This window comes from Musa acuminata, chromosome BXJ3-10 (genome assembly GCF_036884655.1).
Source record: "Musa acuminata AAA Group cultivar baxijiao chromosome BXJ3-10, Cavendish_Baxijiao_AAA, whole genome shotgun sequence".
Lineage (NCBI taxonomy): Eukaryota > Viridiplantae > Streptophyta > Magnoliopsida > Zingiberales > Musaceae > Musa > Musa acuminata.
The window spans coordinates 3381097-3403539 of NC_088358.1; positions in this window are offsets into that span (position 1 = coordinate 3381097).

Genomic DNA, 22443 nt, shown 5'->3' on the forward strand with positions numbered 1-22443 from the left:
ATATCTCATATGTTCTTGCTCAGACAAATTCCTAGCTAGGGTCATTCAGATTGAGAGATAAAAAGTTCTCCGGGAGAATCCGATTAGAGTGAGACTCGAGTAGAAATCGTATGGATTTGACAAAACTATGTCTGGTATACGGTCTATGGGATATTAGATGGATGAGGTATTGAGAAATCTGGGGTGACATTACATGCACAGCGGAAGAATACAAAAACAAAATCCTAAATTCTCGTAGAAAAGAAGGTTTCATCGACGTGCAAAAGTTGGTGCGCAAAAACCCACGAAATAAAAAAAACTATATGTAAGAGAATTACCTAGGGAGATCATATATTCTTGAAAACTTGTAGATCTATGGGAGAGGATGAAAGATGTCAAATATCCTCCTCTCTAGCAGTGATCCTCACGGAAGGGGCCGCGAAGATACTCCTCAAATCGTTGCCCGAAACTCTTCCTCGCGCGCACCATGCAATCAAGAAGGGGCTGCCCCTTCTTGTTGTTCATACACTCTAAATAGAGGCTACAATATAAGGAGGAGAGGGAGAGAGGAGAATAGGAGGAGGTAGCCAAAAAGAACCTCTAGTCTATCGGTCTTTGGTTATCTCCTATTTATAGAGGCCCCTTGTCAACTTAACCCTAATGGATCCTACCATATTGGATATTGGATCTTCATCTAACTACCCAAGCCTCTTAGATTAGTGAGTCTCTACCTAATAATCTCTTATTAGCTCTTATTGGATCTCATCTATATGATCCAATAATTCAAGAGCTTATTGAATATCCAATAAGATAGGGGCTTCAATGGATATCTTATATCCGAACCTCTACTCGTCGCAACGCCTACTATATGTGTGTGACCCTCTAGGCCCAATATTGAGTTGGCCATGAGTCATACTTATCAGAACTCATTCTGGCTCGGTAAATTTTTATCTTCATAATAATTCACTCAACTCATCGATTGTGGATGTACTAGGCCACTACGCCGCAGTCCCTAATCGATACAGTGAAATCCAATCCTTTGTACCTATCTATCCTCAATTATTATATACTTATAGTCCCTCATCTATCTAATAACCCATAGACTGTATACCGAGCATGGTGTTGTTAAGTTCATATAGTTTCTACATGAGTCTTACTCTAATCGGATTCTCCCAGAGAACTATTTCTCTCTCAATCCGAATGACCCTAACCAAGGATTTGTCTTAGTAAGAACATATGAGATATTTCTTTCATAACATCAAGAGTGGATGATCCTCTATCGATACTTAATAGCCCTCATAAGATTGGCTACCACTCCTGATAACTGATTGTGCTATATCTGGAACCTCCAGACCTATAAGTCTGGTATCAAAGAGTGGAGTCCTCATATAGTACATCCTTGGTGTCTCAAGTCTAAGGACCATATACACCACTGGGATGACAAAATCACTATTTAACAATAAGGCATCATCAACCATTAAATATTTCGTAAGCAAATCAATCAGTGAACTCATTCTCCAATGAGCACCTGCACTATATCCTTAGTGTCCCCACACAAGCAGCTATGAGACCAGCTGCATCCATCATATGGATGGGTATACAACACACTAGTCTATCTCGTTATCTTGATATCCCTCTTGAGTAACCTATGATCGAGATTATTTAGGATTTATATTTAAAGATGAATTGATCTCATTATTGTGATCTCATCATGATCCAATTTTCATTGCACAGATCCATGGATATCATAATATATTCATACAATAAGCAATATAAAGTAATAAAATATTAAATAATAATAAGCAAAAAGACTGTGTGTCAAATCACATGTGCTATCACTCATGTGATTAGCTTGTAGGGCACCTATGACTAGCAATCTCCCACTTAACCTAAAGTCAATTAACTTTGTGTCTAATCCCCATCAGGCCCATATGATGCTCAAAGACAATATGAGACAATGGCTTTATTAATAGATCTATAATTTTATCTTCAGATGGAACTCTTTCCACTACTACATCTCCTCGGGTCACGATCTCTCTAATTAGGTGGAACCTTCTTAGAATATGCTTAGACTTCTGATAAGACCTAGGTTCCTTTTCTTGAGCAATCGCCCCATTATTATTGTAATATAAGGGAATCAGCTCCTCGCTACCTGGCATAACTCTCAAATATATGATGACCTTCTTCATCCAGACCCCCTCCTTTACTACCTCTACTACAACAATGTACTCCGCTTTTGTGGTCGAGTCAGTAGTAGTATTTTGTTGGGAACTCTTCTAGCATACTACTCCTCCATTCATGGTGCACACATACCCCAAATTCGACTTATTATCATCGACATCGGACTAAAAACTCGAGTCTGTGTAGCCTTCAAACCTAAGGCTACTACCTTTATATACCAATAAAAGATCCTTAGTCCTTCTGCTTTCCAATGCACCAAGCTTGGATTTTCTTGATACTTGCTTATGGCACTCAAAGCATGCGCTATATTAGACTTGGTACATAGTATGACATACATGATAGACCTTATCGTTGAGGCATAGGGTATCCTATCCATGTTCGCCCTTTTTTTAGGAGTCTTTGGGGAAATACTCCTAGAAAGTGATATCTCATGTCTCATCGGTATGAGACCTCTCTTGAAATTTTTCATGGCGAACCTTTTGACAATAATGTCTATGTACCTGGATTGAGACAAACCAAGCATCCTCTTGGATCTATCTCTATAGATCCGAATCCCCAAGATATAGGATGCTTCCCCTAAGTCTTTCATAGAAAAGTGTCTAGATAACTAAGCCTTTATTATGGATAGTAATCATATATCATTCCCAATAATCATGATGTTATCCACATATAATACCAAGAAGGTGATAGCGCTCCCAATTACCTTCTTGTATACACAAAGCTTATCTTCGTTCTTAATGAAGTCATAAGATGTGATTGCCTCATTAGATGTTTATTCCAACTTCGGGAAGCTTACTTTAGTCCATAAATAGACCTAAGCAACCTGGACATCTTATTTGGGCAATCCTTAGACACGAATCTCTCAAGCTGTATTATATACACCTCATCCTCGAGGTTGCCATTGAGAAATATAGTTTTAACGTCCATCTGCCAAATCTCATAATCATAGTATGCTACAATAGCCAATAGTATTTGGATAGATTTTAGCATGGCTACGGGTGAGAAGGTTTCGTAACACCTTGCCTTTGATGATACCCCTTAGCCACTAGCCTTGCTTGATAGGTTTCTACCTTTTCATCTACTTCGATCTTCTTCTTAAAGATCCACTTATAACCGATGGGTACAATACCCTCGGGTGCATCAACTAGGTTCCAAACCTTGTTAGAGTACATGGAATCCATCTCAGAAATCATGGTTTCTTGCCACTTCTTGGAGTCTATACTCGTAATTGTTAGGAACGAGTCGGCACTAAGAGGGGGCCGAAATAAAATCACATCATTTCGAAAAATTCGTTGTTTCGTAAAGATGCTTAAATTAAAAGTATACGGAAGAGTATAATAAGTAAGGAAGTTTGTAGTTAAAGTAAATTGCTCAAAAGAAATGCAAACCGAGTTTATAGTGGTTCGATCGCGTGACCTACATCCACTCCCGATTCCTCCTTCGTTGAGACCACCAGCATCCACTATCAGTCTTCCTTCAATAGGCAAAGACCAACTACTCTTTTACACCCCTCTTCTCCTTTTTACAGGTTTATGAGATAATGTTTTACAAGCACACACTCCTCTCTAAATAGAATTCTAAGTTTAAGCTAGAGGAGGAGATATTTCAAGTAATTTCTATAGCATTTTCTTACTTTTAAGTTCTCTGTGGTTATGTGTGTTAACCAGAGATGAGAGGGGTATTTATATGTCTCAAGTTGATTCAAACTTGGAGCCTAAAAAGGTCTTATCATGGGTCTGGCGGTACCACCACTTGTGTTGGGCGGTACCACCGTTTACAGCATTGACACTAGGCTGTACCACTGCCCAGTCTGGCGGTACTATCGCTTGGGAGACTTTGTCTGGGTAGTACCACCACCCAGACTAGTGGTACCACCGCCTAACACTGACACTGGACGGTACCACTGCCTAACATAGTCTCGGAGACTGTGCCACGATGGTGCCATTTGTTGGGTCATTGTTTGGGCCTTTCACTTGGCCCAACACAGTCTATACATGGGCCCAACTGGCTCCTAATTGGGTTGGCCTAATTCCAATCTCAATTATGTGCTAACTACGAAATTTAAGATATTTACTAAGCTAAAAAAGTCCAAGTTTAGGTTTCTTCCGGCGAGCTTCCAATGATCTTCCGACGAACTTTCGATGATCTCTCGACAATGTTCTAGCGGACTCCCAGTAAGCTCCTAACTTCACGACGATCTTCTTGGCGAGTTTTGACGAGCTTCTTTGGCAAGCTCTTAGACTTCTTGATCAATTTTGGTAGAACTTTCGATGAACGTCTGGACTTCCGATAAACTTTCAAACTCCCAACGAAATTGCGTTCTTGACTCCGAGACTTCGTTTTTCTTTATGCTTTGCTATCATAGTTAATCCTACATACTTAAACCCCACTTTGATCTAGACAATTATTACTAAGCTAATCAAATGTTATGCGACATGTCATTGGTTCATCGATGCTTCATCTGATTCTTCGACGCATCATCCTCTCTTGTGGCCTATTGTTCAATCGGCCAGTTGACCTCCACAACTCTGATATCCATTCTTCTTGGCCTGATGCCCGAACTCATAGCCTGAAGCCATCTGTCGATACGTCGATCGATCCTTCGGCGTGACGTCCAATCTTTTAACATGTTTTTCTCCGGCCCAACATGATTCTTCCTGCTTTAATTGTCTCTCCCTAATTGAAGCTTCCTATGTCACTCAAAACACAGAAAATCATAAACTCTATCAATTGGTTTCATCATCAAAATCCAAGATTCAACAATCTCCCCCTTTTTGATGATGATAACCAATTGATGACGGAGTTAACGTTAACTCCCCCTATCAATATGCCATAGAACTCTTGAATTCAAAAATCCAAGCAACATATCATGATAAAATCACACATAATGTCATACTTCTCCCCCTTTGTCATAAAAAAAAGGAGAAGTTCAATTATCAAGTGTTTTAGATATACAAGTTCAAATCATTGCATAATCTCTAGTTTTATTATCATACAAGTTTTATAATATATAGCTAGCAAATTTGTTCATCACCTTACAATATGCATAATCATCAAATTATCATTAATTTTGAAGATGTGCAAGATTGTAAATTTTACAAGTTTACATTTTTGCTTCTTAAGATAGGCAAGCTAGCAATCTTTGGTGATGTTCAAGATAGCATTTTCTTCTCTTTTGAGAAGTATAATTTTCGTAAGCTAACAAAATTTTACATCATTTTACAACATGGAAGCTAACAATTTGGCAAGTGTTACTTCTTTTTGAAGTATGAAGGTTAACAAGTTTTTGAAAAAGAATGCAAGATAGCAATGCATCATTTTAAAATATACAAGCTAGCAAATTTTAAGTTTTGCAAGTTTGTAAATTTTGCTAGATGTGTAAGTTAGTATGTTTGCTTTTCTTTATGATGTTCAAACTAGTAAGTTTTTCACACATGAAAGTTGGAAAAACTTTTGCATCTTGAGTTAGCAAATTTTCTCCCCCTTTGTCATTGTCAAAAAGAAGGGAAGAATACAATATTGTAATTCTTTTCCCCTTTACATCAATTTTCAAATCATGACAAAGTTAAAGTATCAATCTTTTTTCAATATGTTTATGCATCATAATAGTTTCAAATTAAAACATGTACAATTTTAAAACCTTATATTTCATTCTTATGTCATGTATGATACCAAAAATAAATCAATCATCACTACAACTCATCATGCACAATATCAAAATGAAATATCATCAAACATGATACAAAAATTTATTTTCAAAATATTCATCATTATTTTCAACTCATTTAATTTGTCAAATCAATAAAGTCACTTTCAAGAGATTCAAAATGAAATAAAGAGATTTATCGATCTTTCTAAATGCAAGTGATTTCCTTTCTCCCTTTTGTAATTGTAAATAAGAAAGAATAATTTTTAATGGTGCAATTTATTTCTTTCTTACAACAATGCTCTAAGCATCACATAAATATAAAGGTAATCATATGAAAGTCATGTCATGAAGGATGAAAGATCAATTCGCAAATGATTCATCTTGATAAATCTCCTTCAAATAACAAAAAAAAATCTTAGGAGATTAAATAATCAATAATCTTCAAAGGTAATCTCATATTATAAATTCTGAAAAATCAAGAGAGAAACCATGATTTATTTGGATAAATCTCAATAAGAAGATACACGAACATATAATAAGAGATCTTGATTCATAAACGATTTCAAGTTATAAATCACGAGAAATCAAGATTATGATTTCGATAAAACCCATTAAATTCAAATCATTTTCATAATCCATGAGATTCATAATTTCATGATATTAAATTAAGTACAATTTCAAAGTAACGGCAATACAAGAGACATATTATTTCATTGGACAATTTCACATTAAGCATGATATCAAACCTCTTAACATTTTCATTAAGACATCAAGCATGATTTCATTGGACATAAAGTATTTTCAATCAAAATCGGAAATCATCAAGATACATATTATTTCTGCTTAAAAAACATACATAGGATTATCATTAGATTTAAATCTAACATTTTATTCCTTTATAAAACATATATTTTTCATTATCATTTTTAAAATTACTAGCATGATCCTAATTTTTTAGCATTTTCATTACATTATTAAACATGTATTTTTTTAAAAAAATAATTTTTCTAAACTAAATTAAAAATAACTTATAAAGAATATCAAGTAATTTCAAAGTAAACTAAGGGGATGTTGATTTCCTCGTTGTAGAAAGCCGTTAAAGCGTAATTTACCACCTCACATTTATTGGTTTTCTCCTCATCTTCGGATGAGCTTGATTCATCCTAGAGTGCTTCCTTCTTATTGCATTCATAGCAAGTAGTTAAGTTCTTTTTAAGTTTTTTTTTATGCTTTAATTCTTGTTTCATAAACTTTTTAAATTTTATAGTGAGAAGTTTAAGTTCACTATCACTTGAGCTTTCGCTCGAGTGGTCTTCTTTTGTTCTAAGTGCAAAATCCTTCTTGTTCTTTAGAAGGTTGTTCTCAAGTTTATTTTATTCCATATAATTCATTTCATAGGTCATTAAAGACCCAATCAGTTCTTTAATGGGAAAATGGTTCAAGTTCTTTGATTCTTGTATTATCGTTATTTTAGAATCTCAAAGTGAACGTAAAACTTTTTTAACAAGTTTAAAATTTGAAAAACTTTTACCAAGTGCTTTTAAACTATTGATGACATCCGTAAAACGGGTGTATCTGTCAATAATAGTTTCGCTCAGTTTCATATGAAAAAACTCGAAATCATGCATAAAAAAATTAATTTTAGAATCTTTAACTCTACTAGTGCTTTCGTGTGTGATTTCAAGTGTGTGCCAAATGTCAAAAGCCATTTTACAAGTAGAAACCCGATTGAATTCCTTTTTATCTAAAGCACAAAATAGAGCATTCATAGCTCTAGCATTTAAAGAAAAAGTCTTCTTTCTCCAAATCATTCTAATGGTTCATTGGAAGAGAAGACCTTTCAAAAATGCTTTCGATAATATTCCATAAATTCAAATCTAAAGAAAGCAAGAAAACTCTCATTCGAGTTTTTTATTATGTGTAGTCCGTCCTATTGAATATAAGAGGACAAATGAGAGAGTGACCCTCTTGAAAGTTGAAAAGAGTCATTTCTCTTTGGTGTTAAACCAAATGAGAAATAACGTGGCTCTGATACTAACTGTTAGAAATGAGTCAACGCTAAGAGGGGGGTGAATTAGTGTAGCGATAAAATCATATTAGTTTAAAAAATTTGTTTTGATTAAACCTGTTTCGTAAAGATGCTTAAACTGAAAGCATACGGAAGAGTATAGCAAGTAAGGAAGTTTACAGTTAAAGTAAATTGCTCAAAAGAAATGTAAACCAAGTTTATAGTGGTTCGGTCATCGTGACCTACATCCACTTCTGTTTCTTCCTTCGTTGAGGCCACCGACATCCACTATCTGTCTTCCTTTAATGGACGAAGACCAACTATCTTTTTACACCCCTCTTCTCCTTTTCACAGGTTTAGGAGACAACCTTTTACAAGCACATACTCCTCTCTAAACAGAATTCTAAGTTTAAGCTAAAGGAGGGGATCTCTCAAGTAATTTCTATAACGTTTTCTCACTTTTAAGTTCTCTGTGCTTGTGTGTGTGTTAACCAGGGATGAGAAGGGTATCTATAGGCCTCAAGTTGATTCAAACTTGGAGCCTAAAAAGGTCTTATCCTGAGTTTCCTAGGTCCTGGCGATACCACCGCTTGTGTTGGGAGGTACCACCGCTTGTGCTGAGCAGTACCACCGCCTACAGCACTGACACTAGGCGGTACCACTGCCCAGTCTAGTGTTACCATCGCCTGGGAGACTATGTCTAGGTGGTACCACCACCCAGACTGACAGTACCACCACCTAACACTGACACTAGGTGGTACCACCGCCTAGTCTGGTAGTACCACCTCCTGACATAATCTCGGAGACTGTGCCACGATGGTGCCACCTGTTGGGTCATTGTTTGGGCCTTTCACTTGGCCTAGCATAGTCCATACATAGGCCCAACTGGCCTTAATTGGGTTGGCCTAATTATAATCCCAATTATGTGCTAACTACAAAATTTAAGATATTTACTAAGCTAAAAAAGTCCGTAAGTCTACGTTTCTTCCAACGAGCTTCCGACGATCTTTTGGTGAACTTCCGATGATCTCTCGGTAAGCTCCTGGACTTCACAATGATCTTCTTGGCGAGTTCTGATGAGCTTCTTTGGCAAACTCCTAGACTTCTCGATCAATTCCGGTAGAACTTTCGATGAACGTTCAGACTTCCGATGAACTCTAGAACTCCCAAAGAAATCACGTTCTTGACTCTAGGACTTCATTTTGCCTTATGCCTTGCTATCGTAGTTAATCTTGCACACTTAAAACCCACTTTGATCTAGACAATTATTACTAAGCTAGTCAAATGTTGTCTGACATGTCATTGGTTCATTGATGCTTCGTTCGATTCTTTGGCGCATTGTCCTCTCTTGTGGCCTATTGCCCAATCGGTCAGTTGACCTCCGCAACTCTGATTTCCTTGATGCAATATCCCCTCTTCTTGGCATGATGCCTGAACTTATGGCCTGAAGCCTTCTGTCGATACATCGACCGATCCTTCGGTGCGACGTCCAATCTTCTGACATGTTTTTCTCTGACCCAACATGATTCTTCCTGCTTTAATTGTCTCTCCCTGATCGAAGCTTTCTGCGTCACTCAAAATATAGATCAAATCATAAACTCTATCAATTGGTTTCATCAACAAAATCTAAGATTCAATAGTAATAGCCTCCTTATAGGTTTGAGGATCAATATTCTTAATATCCTCTCGTCTAATACGTCCCACATATCTCTAAGAAGGATGGAATACTCTATCAGACCTATGTAAAGTTGGAACTTGTGTGCTAGGTGCCTGAACAAACTCGAGGTGTGGAGTGATGCTTGAGCTAAGTTCTTCAACCTCGCTCAACTCTATCATGTTGAATCTTGGATTTTGATGATGAAACTAATTGATAAGTGTTTATGATTTAATCTGTGTTTTGAGTGACGTAGGATACATCGATGAGGATGAGACAATTAAAGTAGGAAGAATCATGTTGGGCCGGAGGAAAACATATCAGAAGATTGGACATCGAGCCGGAAGATCGGTCCACGTATCGACAGAAGGCTTCGGGCCATGGATTCGAGCATCAGGCCAAGAAGAGAGGATATTGTGCTAAAGATATCAGAGTTGCGGAGTCAATTGACTGATTGGGCAATAGGCTGCAAGAGAGGATGATGTGCCGAAGAATCGGACGAAGTGTCGAGGGACCAATGACATGCCGAACAACATGATTAATACTTAGCATTAATTATCTAGATCGAAGTGTGTTTTTACATGTGTAGGATTAACTATGATAGCAAGGCATAAAGCAAAATGAAGTCCCAGAGTCAAGGACGCGATTTTGTTGGGAGTTCGAGAGTTCGTCAGAAGTCCAAATGTTCATCAGAAGTTCTGTCGGAATTGGCCGAGAAGTCTCGGAGCTTGCTAGAGAAGCTCGTCGGAACTCACCAAGAAGATCGTCGTGAAGTCCAGGAGCTTGTTGGAAGAAGCTCATTGGAACTAGCCAAGAAGATCGTCGTGAAGTCTAGGAGCTTGTTGGAAGTCTGTTGGAACATTGCCGGGAGATCGTCAGAAGTTCGCTGGAAGATCACTGGAGGCTCGCCGGAAGAAACCAAGACCTAGGGACTTGTTTAGTTTAAGTATGCCTTAGATTTCATAGTTAGCACATAATTGAGATTGAATTTGAGCCAACCCAATTAGGGGCCAGTTGGGCCCATGTAAGGACTATGTTAGGCCCAATGAAAGGCCCAAATAGTGACCCAAGAGGTGGCACCGTCGTAGCACAGTCTCCGAGATTGTGTCAGGCGGTGGTACTACCCAGACACAGCCTCTGAGAGGCTGCAGACAATGGTACCACCAATCTGAGTGGTGGTACCACCCAGTGCAGTATCAGTGTCAGTGTCAGACTTACACTGGCGGTGGTACCGCCCAGACCTTGGAAACCTGGGATAAGATGTTTTTAGGCTCCAAATTTGAATCAACTTAAGGCCTATAAATATCCCTCTCATCCCTGATTAACATACACAAGCACAGAGAGCTTAAAAGTGGAAAAATGCTGTTGAGATCACTTGAGAGATCCCCTCCTCTAGTCTAAGTTTAGAATTCTATTTAGGAGAAGTGAGTGCTTATAAAGGTTGTCTCCTAAACCTGTGAAAAGGAGAAGAGGGGTGTAAGAAGGAGGTTGATCTTCGCATATTAAAGAAAGATCGATAGTGGATGCCGGTGGCCTCGACGGAAGAGGAATTAGTGGAGTGGATGCAGGTCACGATGACCAAACTATTATAAAAATCTGGTTTGTGTTTCCTTTGAGCACTTTACTTTTATAGCAAACTGCCTCTCCTCTTTACTGTGCTTTTATTACGCCTACACTCGCATACGCTTTTAAGTATCCGAAATTAATTTTTAACATACAAAAGAATTTTCTGAAACCGATGTGATTTTATCGCTGTACTAATTCACCCCCCCCCTCTTAGTACCGACCCCTATTCCTAACAATTGGTATCAGAGCCTCATTTTTCTCATTTGGTTTAATACCTAAAGAGAAATGGTTCTTTTTGGTTTTCAAGAGGGTCACTCTCTCATTTGTCCTCCCTTTTTCAATGGGACGGACTACACTTATTGGAAAACTCGAATGAGAGTTTTCTTGCTCTCATTGAATCTCGATTTATGACACATAGCCGAATTTGGTTTTCAAAGGTCTTCTCTTCCAATGAACTATTGGAATGATTTGGAGAAGAAGACTTTTTCTCTAAATGCAAAGGCTATGAATGCCTTATTTTGTACCTTAGATAAAACTAAGTTTAATCGGGTTTCTATGTGCGAAACGACTTTCGATATTTGGCACACTCTCGAAATCACACATGAAGGCACTAATAGAGTAAAAGATTCGAAGTTTAATTTTTTAATGCATGATTCTAAGCTATTTCAAATGAAGCCGAGCGAGACTATTATTGACATGTACACTCGCTTTACGGATGTCGTCAATAGTTTAAAAGCTCTTGGCAAATGTTTTTTGAATCTTTAACTTGTGAATAAAGTTTTACGCTTACTTTCTAAAACTTGGGAATCAAAAGTAATGACTATTCAAGAATAAAAAAACCTAAACCATTTACCAATTGAAGAACTTGTAGAGTCTTTGATGACCTATGAAATGACGTGCAATGCACGTGAAGAACTTGAGAACCACCTTCCAAAGAACAAGAAGGATTTCAGACATCGAACAAAAGAAGACCACTCGAGCGAAAGTTCAAGTGATGATGAACTTGAACTTCTCACAATAAAACTTAAAAGGTACATAAAGCAAGAATCAAAAAATAAAAATAAATTGAAGAAGAAGAAAGCACTTTGGGATGAAACGAGTACCTTCGAAGACGTGGAGCAAACCAACAAAATCGAGGTGGCAAACTACGCCTTAACAACATTTGACGATGAGGCAATCAAAATACCTTTAATTTATTTCGAAATTACATGATGCTTTTAATGAGTTATTTTTAATTTAGTTTAGAATAATTATTTTTCTTGAGAATTGCATGTTTAATGAAAATACAAAAATAAAATTGGATCATGCTTACCTTTCTATTGATTTTAAAAATAATCATGAAAATGACATGTTTTATGATAAACAAACAAAATGATTTTGATTAAAAAATATCTTATCATGATGAATGTTTTGAAAATAAATGTTTGCATCATACTTGATGATTTTTATGCATGCAGACTTAAAGTAATGATTTGAAATCATATGTTTTGGAATTATGTGTTACTCTTTTTGATCTTGATGATTTTTTATCTTTCCGTTGTAAATGTTGATGCATAGTTTGGACATAAGAATAAATACTTGGGCATGCTTGTGTGAAATAAATCAAATAAAAAAGGGGGAAGGAAAACATTTTTCTTAAAGAATTTCTCAATCTCTACTTTATCATCTTTCAAAAAGGGGATATCAATGAATGTATCTTTGTTATTTTTTTGAATCTCTTAAAAATGATTTTGAGTTGATGATTTGAATTTGAATGAGCTTTATCTCGATTTTTCGAGATTTATAACTTGAGATTTCTTATGCATAAATCAAGATATTGTATCATTTAATCTCTTATATTTATTTTTGCTATTTATAAAAAGAAGAGATTTGATGAAATGAATCATATCATTTGGAATTCAAGAGGTCTTATCTTTCATGACATGATGTCTTTGTATTTATGGCATGTATGCTTTGAAATGATTGAAATATTTTACACTATTTTGTTCTTCCATTATTCTTTCTTGTTTACAATGATAAAAGAGGGAAAAGTTATGATCATGCATGGTAGGATGCAATTTGACAAATTAATACTATCATGATTTGAAATACTATGATTTGTTGCTAATATTGATGTAATTATGAATGATGATTTAGAATGATGATTTTATATTTTGAAAATATATATGATGATTTGGTATTATGCATGCAATACTTATACTTTTTAATTATGATGATGAATGTGATGTATTGCATATAATGTGAATCATGATTGCTTTGATTTGAATTCAAGGTTTATCTCAATTATGGTATTTTGAAATAAGAATGATTACTTACCTTTGTCATGATTTAGAAATTGACGTAAAGGGAAAAAGAATTACAACATTGTATTCTTCCCTTCTTTTTAACAATGACAAATGGGGAGATAACTAGCTTGCACAATTCAAGAAGATGCAAAAACTTGTTTGCTTGCACATCTAAAGAGAAGCAAAAATTACAAACATACATATCGCAAAAAGAGGCAAAACTTATTAGTTTGCTCATCTCAAAAGAAAGGAGTGTTATCTTGCCTATCTCAAGAAGCAAAATATGCTAACTTACACATCTAGCAAAATTTACAAACTTGCATATTTCAAGAAGGAAGAGTTGTATTCTTGAATATCTCAAATTTGCTAGCTTGTATGTTATAGAACTTGCTATATATTGATAGCTTGCACGTTCTAATATAATGTAGCACTTGCTAAATTTGCTAGCTTGCATAATGATAAAACTAGAAATTATATTTATTATATAACGATTTTAACTTACATCTCAAACACTTAAAAGTTGCACTTCTCCTTTTTGTTGATAACAAAGGGGGAGAAGTATGATCGTGTTATGCATGATGATGTGTTGCAAATATTCATGATGAAATTTGTAATGACTTGAATTCGGCCTGAATTCAAGATTTTATCAATATGGTATATTGATAGGGGGAGTTTGTTTAAACTCTGGGAGTTAAGGTTAACTCCGTCATCAATTGGTTATCATCATAAAAAACGGGGGAGATTGTTGAATCTCATATTTTGATGATGAAACCAATTGATAAGTTTTTATGATTTAATCTGCATTTTGAGTGACGCAGGATGCTTTAATCAAGATGAGACAATTAAAGATCAATCAACGTATCAACAGAAGGCTTCGAGCCATGGATTCGGGCAGTGGGCCAAGAAGAGCGGATATTGAGCCAAGGATATCGGAGTTACGAAGTCAAATGGCCGATTGGGCAATAGGCCCCAAGAGAGGACGATGCGCCGAAGAATCGGACAAAGCATCGAGGGACCAATGACATACCGGACAACATGATTAATACTTAGTATTAATTGTCTAGATCAAAGTGTGTTTTTACATGTGTAGGATTAACTATGATAGCAAGGCATAAAGTAAAATAAAGTCCCGGAGTCAAGGACGCGATTTTGTTGGGAGTTTGAGAGTTCATCGGAAGTCTAGACGTTCGTCGGAAGTTCTATCGGAATTGGTCAAGAAGTCTCGGAGCTTGCCAGAGAAGCTCGTCGAAACTTGCCAAAAAGATCATCGTGAAGTCCAAGAGCTTGCCGGAAGAAGCTCATTGGAACTTGCCAAGAAGATCATCGTGAAGTCTAAGAGCTTGCTGGAAGTCCATTGGAACATTACCGGGAGATTGTCAGAAGTTTGCCGGAAGATCACCGGAAGCTCGTTGGAAGAAACCAAGACCTAGGGACTTGTTTAGCTTAAGTATGCCTTAGATTTTGTAGTTAGCATGTAATTGGGATTGAATTTGGGCCAACCCAATTAGGGGCCAGTTGGGCCTAATGAAAGGACCAAACAATGACCCGAGACTATGTCAGGTTGTGGTATCGTCGGTGTGGGCGATGGTACCGCCCAGACACAACCGTTGCAAGGGGTGGTACCACCCAGCATAGCCTCCCAAGCAATGATACCACCAGATTGGGTGGTGGTACTGCCTAATGTAGTGTTAGTGTCAGACTAACACTGGCGGTGGTACCGCCCGGACCTAGGAAACCCGAGATGAGATGTTTTTAGGCTCCAAGTTTGAATCAACTTGAGGCTTATAAATGTTGGGAAATCATAGGGGGGGGCGACATCATATGCGCAGCGGAAGAACAAGAAAACAAAAATCCCCGATTCCCAAAAAGATGTTCATCGTCGTGCGAAGATTGGTGCGCAAAATCCGCAAAAACACAAAAACTGCGTATAGAGATTGTGTTACCTAGGGAGATCGTATATCCCTGTTTCCTTGCAGATCCTTAGGAGAGGGTGAAGGAGGTCAAGCGTCCTCCTCTCTAGCGGTGATCCACACAGCAGGGTTGCGACGACGCTCCTCAAAACTCCAGGCCTACTCTGAGGTGGAGAGGGAGAGGAGAATAGGAAGGGCAAGCAAAGACTCTAGCCTATGAGGCTGTAAATCCCTCCTATTTATAGAGATCCCGTGTCAAAACCCCAATGGGTCCTTTCCCTAGTGGGTATTGGATCTGCATCCAATAAGACAAGGGCTCCGTCGGATATCTCATATCCGAACCTCTACTCATCGCAATGCCTACCATATGTGTGTGACCCTCTAGGCCCAATATCGAGCTGGCCGTGAGTCATACCTGTCAGAACTCCTTCTAACTAAGTGAATTATTATCTCTGTAATAATTCACTCGACTCATCGACTACGGAAGTACTAGGCCACTACGCCGTAGTCCCCAGACGATACAGGGGAATCCAATCCATTGGACCTGTCTGTCCTCAGTTACCATGTACCTATAGTCCCTCATCCATCTAATATCCCAGAGACCGTATATCGAGCATGGTGCTGTCAGACCCATACGGTTTCTACTCGAGTCTCGCTCTAATCGGATTCTCCCGGAGAACTCTTTCTCTCTCAACCCGAATGACCCTGGCCAGGGATTTGTCTGAGCAAGAACACATGGGATATTCCTCTCATGATACCGAGAGTGGATGATCCTCTATCGACACTCAATAGCCCTCGTAAGGTCGACTACCACTCCCAATGACCAGCTGTACTAGATCTGGGAACAGCCAAACCTATAAGTCTGGTATCAAAGAGTGGAGCACTCATACAGGACATCCTTGGTGTCTCAAGTCTAAGAACCAGATACACCACTAGGACTACGGAATCGTTGTCTGACAATAAGGCATCATCAACCATCCAGCATTCCGTAAGCGGATCAATCAGTGAACTCATTCTCCAATGAGCACCTGTACTGTATCCCTAGTGTCCCTACACGAGCAGCTATGAGACCAGCTGCATCCATCATATGGACGGGTATACAGCACACCAGTCTATCCGGTTATCACGATGTCCCTCTCGAGTAACCTATGACCGGGATTATTTAGGATATGTGTTTAAAGGTGAATCGATCTCATTATCGTGATCTCATCACGATCCGATTCCCATTGCACAAATCCAAGGACATCACAATATATATGCATTTATGCAATAGTTATAAAGTGATATACGCCAAAATATAATAAGCAAAAAGATTCTGTATCAAGTCACACGTGCCATCACTCACGTGATTGGCTTGCTGGGCACTTATGACTAGCAATCTCCCACTTGACCTAAAGCCAATCACCTATGTGTCTGATCCCCATCAGACCCCTGTGACGCTCAAAGACAATCTGAGACAATGGCTTTGTTAGTGGATCTGCAATGTTATCTTCGGATGGAACTCTTTCCACTGCTACATCTCCTCGGGTCACGATCTCTCTGATAAGATGGAACCTCCTCAGAACATGCTTAGATTTCTGATGAGACCTAGGTTCCTTCGCTTGAGCAATTGCCCCGTTGTTGTCGCAATATAGGGAAATCGGCTCCTCACTATCCGGCACGACTCCCAAATCTGTGATGAACTTCTTCAACCAGACTCCCTCCTTTGCTGCATCTGATGCAGCAATGTACTCCGCCTCTATGGTCGAGTCAGCAGTGGTATCTTGCTTGGAACTCTTCCAGCACACTGCTCCTCCATTCAAGGTGTACACATACCCTGAATTCGACTTGCTATCATCGACATCAGACTGAAAACTTGAGTCAGTGTAGCCTTCAACCTTAAGGCTATTACCTCCATATACTAGTAAAAGATCCTTAGTCCTTCTCAAGTACTTAAGGATACACTTTACTGCTTTCCAGTGCTCCAAGCCTGGATCCGCCTGATACCTGCTCGTGACACTCAGAGCATGCGCTATATCAGGCCTAGTACATAGCATGGCATACATGATAGACCCTATTGCTGAGGCATAAGGTATCATATCCATGTTCGCCCTTTCTTCTGGAGTCTTTGGGGACATACTCGTAGAAAGCGATATCCCATGTCTCATCGGTATGAGACCTCTTTTGGAATTTTCCATGCCAAACCTTTTGACAATAGTTTCTATGTACCTGGACTGGGACAAGCCAAGCATCCTTTTGGATCTATCTCTATAGATTCTAATCCCCAAGATATAAGATGCTTTTCCTAAGTCCTTCATGGAGAAGTGTCTAGATAACTAAGCCTTTATTGTGGATAGCATTCCTATGTCATTCCCAATGATGAGGATGTCATCCACATATAACACCAAAAAGCTAATAGCGCTCCCACTTACCTTTCTGTATACACAAGGCTCATCTTCGTTCTTAACGAAGTTATAAGATCTGATTGCCTCATCAAATCTTATGTTCCAACTTCGGGAAGCTTGCTTTAGTCCATAAATGGATCTAAGCAACCTACACACCTTATCTGGGCAGTTCTTGGACACGAATCCCTCAGGTTGCATCATATACACCTCCTCCTCCAGGTTCCCGTTGAGGAATGCGGTTTTCACATCCATCTGCCAGATCTCATAATCATAGTGTGCTGCAATAGCCAATAGAATTCTGATGGATTTTAGCATTGCTACGGGTGAGAAAGTTTCGTCGTAGTCAACACCTTGCCTTTGACGATACCCCTTAGCCACTAGCCTTGCTTTATAGGTCTCTACCTTTCCATCTACTCCGATCTTTTTCTTAAAGATCCACTTGCAACCGATGGGTACAATACCTTCGGGTGCATCAACTAGGTTCCAAACCTTATTGGAGTACATAGAATCCATCTCAGAATTCATGGCTTCTTTCCACTTCCCGGAGTCTATACTCATAATAGCCTCCTCGTAGGTCTGAGGATCAATATCCTCTACATCCTCTGCTCTAATATGTCCCACATATCTCTCAGGAGGATGGGATACTCTATCAGACCTGCGTAAAGTTGAAACTTGTGTATTAGATACCTGAACAGACTCGGGCTGTAGAGTGGTGCTTGAGCTTGGTTCTCCAACCTCGCTCAATTCTATCATTCTCCCACTGTCTCCGTCAAGAATGTGTTCCTTCTCAAGGAACACTGCTCTCTTAGCTACAAAGACCTTTTGGTCCTCGAGATGATAGAAGTAATACCCACAAGTTTCCTTGGGGTATCCCACAAATTTACATCGCCCTGTCCTTGATTCTAACTTATCGGGGTTGTGTCTTTTAACATGGGCAGAGCAGCCCCAAATCTTAACTACTTTAAGATCAGGCTTCTTCCCTTTCCATATCTCATATGGTGTAGACACCACCGACTTAGTTGGAACTCTGTTCAGAAGGTAAGCTGCGGTTTCTAGGGCATATCCCCAGAATGAGATGGGTAGGTCAGCGAAACTCATCATGGACCGTACCATATCTAATAATGTACGATTTCTCCTTTCAAAGACACCATTGAGCTGAGGTGTATAAGGAGGTGTCCATTGGGATAATATCCCATGGTCCTTGAGGAAGTGAGTAAACTCTGTACTTAAGTACTCACCTCCTCGATCTGATCGAAGAGTTTTGATACTCTTTCCAGTCTGGTTCTCCACCTCATTCTTATACTCTCTGAATTTCTCAAAGGCCTCGGACTTGTACTTCATTAAGTACACATATCCATACCTTGAGAAATCATCAGTAAATGTAATGAAGTAGGAGTAACCTCCAATGGCATGAGTTGACATGGGTCCACATACATCACTATGTATGAGTTCCAACAACTCAGTGGCTCTCTCTCCAGTTCCACTAAATGGAGAGTTGGTCAGTTTTCCACGAATGCAAGGCTCACAAGTTGCATATGACACATAGTCGAATGGATCTAGATATCCATCATTTAGCAACTTTTGAATCCTTCTTTCATGGATGTGACCTAGCCTACAATGCCACAGGTATGCACTGTTCAACTCATCTCGTTTCTTTTTGGACACATTTATATTCATGATATGTGGAGTGGTGTCTAACATAAATAAACCATTATGCAATGTTCCTTTCGTGATGATCTTATCATCTAATAATATCGAACAACCATTGTTCTCAAAAACAAATTTATATCCACTAACTGTTAAACATGAAATGGAGATAATGTTTTTGATAATAGAAGGAACAAAATAACATGCATCTAATGCAATAAAAGCTCCACTAGGCAGATGTAGGGCGACCTCGCCAACAGCTAATACAGCAACTTTTGCTCCATTACCCATCTTGAGGTCCATCTCGCCTCTCTCTAGTCTCCTAGGCCTTGCCAGAACCTGCAACGAATTACATATATGATAAGCACTACCGGTATCTAATACCCATGTGTTATCATAAGAGTCTGACAAATGGAGACTGATCATGAATGTACCTGAAGCTTCATCAAGCTTTTGTTTCACCCTTTCTGCAAGGTACTCTTTGCAGTTTCTCTTCCAGTGCCCATCTTTACCACAGTGGAAGCACTGGCCTTTGTCCTTTGTTGGGTCTTTCTTAGCAACCTTTGCTTTACCTTGTTTGCCCTTGCCCTTTCCCTTCTTAAGGGACCTTTCTGCTTTCCTTTTCTTTCTGGTCTCACCAGTGTAGAGAACTGGCTTCTCTTTCTTAATAGTACTCTCTGCCTCCCTCAACATATTGAGGAGCTCTGGGAGAGTCACCTCAAGCTTGTTCATATTAAAGTTCATTATGAACTGTGAAAAGGAATCTGGTAGGGACTGAAGCACAATGTCTACACACAAGTTATCCTCTAGGACCATTCCTAGACCTGTGAGTTTCTCTATCCACTCAATCATCTTTAGGACATGGTTCTGAACCGATGTCCCCTCAGTCATCCTAGCGCGGAAAAGGCTCTTGGATATCTCATATCGTTGAGTCCTTCCCTGTTCCTCAAACAATTTGCGGACATGTAGGAGAATGGATCTGGCATCCATCTTTTCATGTTGTCTCTGTAACTCTGGAGTCATAGAGCCCAACATATAGCACTGAGCAAGAGTGGAGTCATCAATGTACTTCACGTAGCGAGCGATCTCATCCTCGCTTGCCCCTTCTTCGGGCGTAGGCATCACTGTATCAAGGACGTACACGATTTTCTCCACTGTGAGAACAATTCTCAAGTTACGGAGCCAATCCGTATAATTTGGACCAGTGAGGCGGTTGACATCAAGTATGCCACGTAAGGGATTTGAAAGCGACATTTTCTGAAAATAAAGATGTAGCAAAAATGAATAACATGCAAATTTTGCAAGAAATAAACTATCAAGATATGGACTTCTATCTTAATATGCTCCCACTATTTTACTAACGAGTCACGCGACACCCTCAGCACGTGAAACGGAAGTCTCCGGCAGACTTCTAGTGGGGATCAGGATCCAATCAGCGTCTTAGTGTAACCTCGAGAGACTCGACCAATCACACTAAGCCTAAAAGGTAGACAACTCTTGCCGATCACAACTCCTTGTGATTCCCGTCCTGTTCGGCCTCCGAATCACCATGGCCTCGAGGGACTCGACCAACCATGATACTCGGTTAAGTCAACACCTTCGTTACAAGATGAGTCTGATTTGATGATATACCCTCGAGGGACTCGACCAAGCATATCATGCCCTCAGGTCACCGGTGACATCTCTATGTCGTAAGCAAGATAGCGAATCGCGATATAGGTGAGTCTCGAGGGACTCGACCAACTCAACCTACACCGGGATTCGGTTCCTACTCATAACGATGGAAGGCCACGTGGGTCAATCTAATTGCCTCACGTTTACCGACTTAATATTATCGAGAGATGTTTCTATGATTTGGTCTCCTAATATGACATGTCACACATATACATATTTAATATATATCTACATCGCATGCAAATATATATACATATCTAGTATGTGTATAAGCAATCACACCAGATGATCATGGACCACAACCTAATATGATTAGGCCCGAGCCAGTAGGCCTAATCACTCACATCAAGATCTATGTGTGCAACGGTGCATCTCCATGCCTTGTGATCGTCCATCTCGTCCTCGTTGGTTCCGTCGACATCTTGATGCATCTCCATGCATCACGATCGTCCGTCTCGTGGGTCCCGCTATGGCTTCCACGCTCCCGCTGCGCCTCCTCATGTGATTACAACTTAATCATAGGCACGCAGGCCCGACAATAAACGAGAAATATAATGGAGGTTCGCAGACCTCAATAATAATAATCACAAGTACACACATCACACGGTCCATGATCATCCGTCCACTCATCATACATCACATGTATAAATAATCATCATCATGTAAGACTACTAGATAATAATAAAAATAATAATCAACTAAACCTTTTAATTAATTAATATTTTCTGAAATCAGGGATATATAGGAATTTCTCAATTCCTAAGGGTATTTTCGTAATTTGGACAAAAGACAGAAACTGGAATTTCTCAAATTCCGAGGGGCAAAACTGTCTTTTGCGCAGAAAACCCTAATACCCTTTCCCCTTTTCGCTGCTGCGCCGCCGCCGCCGCCACCCTGCTGGCGGCGGCCTGTGCGGCGAGGCCGAGGGCACTGCCCTCGCCTGCAGGTGGCACGCCCGCTGGGGTCGCTGCCGCTGCAGGTGGGCGCCCCCGCGGGCGCCGCCGCCTTCGCGGGCGGTTCTGCCCGCGAGTCAGCGCCCGCAGGTGGTGTTGTCTCGCTGGCGGCCGCCCCTGCGGGGTTTTTGCCCGTGGGAGCAGCGGCCACAGGCGCCGCTGCCCTGTGGTGCCTCAGCCCGCGCTGCTGCCCCGCGGCGCCTCTGCCCGCGGGCTCAGTGGCCGCAGGCGCTTCTACCGAGCGGGCTCCCAGCCCCGCCGGCCGCAAGCCTGCTGCAAGCAGACCGCCGGCCGGTTGCTGCAGGCACAGCGCTTGCGCATGCACCGGCGCTGTGCTGCCTGGCTGCGGCTGCGGCTGGCTGCAGGCATGCAGATCGAGGGCAGCAACTGTTGCTGCCCTTCCTTGCTTTTGCGTCAACGATTTTGACGTCAATATTCTTCCTAAACACAACACACGCAGTTCAAAAACCAATCATTCGCACGAACAACCTGGCTCTGATACCACTGTTGGGAAATCATAGGGGGGGGCGACATCATATGCGCAGCGGAAGAA